Source organism: Myxine glutinosa, chromosome 8 (genome assembly GCF_964187855.1).
Source record: "Myxine glutinosa chromosome 8, kmMyxGlut1.1, whole genome shotgun sequence".
Taxonomy (NCBI): Eukaryota; Metazoa; Chordata; class Myxini; order Myxiniformes; family Myxinidae; genus Myxine; species Myxine glutinosa.
Window position 1 is genome coordinate 24,051,602 of NC_136268.1, and position 2,390 is coordinate 24,053,991.

The following is a 2,390-nucleotide window of genomic DNA, read 5'->3' on the forward strand; positions in this document are numbered from 1 at the left end:
TAAAAGAAAAACAGTGATTGGGAAATACACATTTAATGCACTATTAAAAGGTGAACAGAGAATTGGGAAACACACATTTAATGCACAATTAAAAGATTAAGAGTGATTTTGAAACACATTTAATGAGCTATTAAAAGATGAACAGTGATTGGCAAACACACATTTAATGCACTATTAAAAGGTGAAGTGATTTTGAAACATGCATTTAATGTGCTATTAAAAGATGAACAGTGATTTGGAAACACACATTTAATGCATTATTAAAAGGTGAACAGGAATTGGGAAACACGCATTTAATGCCCTTTTAAAGGATGAAGAGTGATTTTGCAACACATATTTAATGCGCTATTAAAAGATGAACAGTGATTCGGAAACACACATTTAATGCACTATTAAAATGTGAACAGTAATTGAGAAACACGCATTTAATGCGCTATTAAAAGATTACGGGTGATTTTGAAACACACATTTAATGCATTTTTAAAAGATGAACAGTGATTGGGAAACATACATAGAATGCGCTATTAAAAGAGGAACAGTGATTGGGAAACACACACCTAATGTGCTATTAAAAGATGAACAGTGATTGGGAAGCACACATTTAATGCACTATTAAAAAATGAACAGTGATTGGGAAGCATACATTTAATGTGCTATTAAAAGGTGAAGAGTGATTTTGAAGCACACATTTAATGCGTTATTAAAAGATGAACAGCGATTGGGAAACACACATTTAATGCGCTATTAAAAGGTGAACAGTGATTGAGAAACACACATTTAATGCGCTATTAAAAGGTGAACAGTGATTGGGAAACACACATTTAATGCGCTATTAAAAGATAAACAGTGATTGGGAAACACATTTAATGCGTTATTAAAAGATGAACCGTGATTGGCATTTTCCACGACATTTTCCTTCAATCCAAGATGGCTGCCAAACCATGTGACCTATGACGTCATAAATGTAATATTTCAATACAAATGCATCATAGATCATGTGCATGCAATTTTAGATTTTTAGGATAAGGAATTTGAATAAAACATTTATAGCTGGTATTCCACTTCATCAATGATGTCATAATTATCATGCTTTTGCTTACCTGACAGGAGAAATACCATGATCATTAAGGTGGTGTTCTCAGGGCGAGGTCCACCCATTGCACTCCGGGTGGGTTGACCCTTGCGATTTCCTCAAATGCGGGAAACTCGACTGTACAATTTGTGGTAGTTTTGTGGTAGTTTCCCATTGGGAGTACTTGACAATGTGGCAAGTTTCAAGTTTTTTTCCTTTCAGCGGTTTCCGAAGAATATATATTTTAATTATTTGCGTTTAATCTAAGATGGCTGCCATACCACGTGACCTATAACGTCACTATTATCATAAAAAACATTCTGCATGGGTATTGCTCCTACTCTGAAAGTTTTGGCTCAATTGGACATGTGGTTGCTGAGAAAAATGAGGGTTAGCCCGTATGGACCGACGGACAACCCATAAACATATTGCCTCCCACCACCTTTCATCGAGTTGGCGACAGATGGTGCGAGTTGAAACTGTCGTACCTTGTATCTGAAGTTCAGCTTGAATCTGTTTGGCAGTTGATCGAGGTGCTTCTCCACCATTCGAACAATCCTTCGCTGCAATCGACCATCAAGTTTTCTCTTGCGGCCACATCCAGGAAGGTTGGCTGCAGTGCCATGGGCCTGAAACTTCCTGATAACATTGCGTACTGTGGATACAGGAACATCAAGGTCTCTGGAGATGGACTTGTAGCCTTGAGATTGTCCATGCTTGGATACAATCTTGTGTCTGACCTCCTCAGACAATTCCCTGGTTTTCTTTCTTTTCTCCATGCTCATTGTGGTACACACAGTGACACAAAGCAGAAGAATGACTCCTTTTCTCCATTCAAACTGGTTGAGTGAGTGATTCCCTCCCCCCCCCCCCCCCCCCCCTCAGCCCAAATTGGGCTTCAGGGGTATTGTCGTCACGGGCGTCGTCCGGGCGTCCGGGCGTCCGTCAACTTTTGGTTTCCGTCAATTTCAAGGAGAACGGCTTGTCCGATTAAATCCATTTTTGCAGTGTGTGTTGGGGTTGAGTAGAGGAAGGTTCCTTTCGAAAATGGGCGCGCTGCGATTTTCAATATGGCCGCCACGGCAGCCATCTTGAAATTGGTTTCCGTCAATTTCAAGGAGAACGGCTTGTCCGATTAAATTCATTTTTGCAGTGTGTGTTGGGGTTGGGTAGAGGAAGGTTCCTTTCGAAATGGGTTTTGTTTCACTGCAAACCAAAGAAATACAAATGTGGATACCAAAATATATTTTTATTTCAACAATTTTCTGGAGGAAATGGTGAATTATTTGAAAAAAGTGCAAGGGTGACAATAATTTTG

The 2,390-nt window shown here is 39.3% G+C and overlaps 1 non-coding gene across 1 annotated transcript; it reads left to right on the forward strand.

Annotated features, from left to right (window-relative positions):
- Nucleotides 1-1,092: 1,092 nt before the first annotated feature.
- LOC137433247 (U1 spliceosomal RNA) lies at nucleotides 1,093-1,261 on the forward strand. Its single transcript, XR_010985639.2, has one exon. It is a non-coding gene; the product is annotated as a U1 spliceosomal RNA (small nuclear RNA).
- The last annotated feature ends 1,129 nt before the right edge of the window (nucleotides 1,262-2,390 follow it).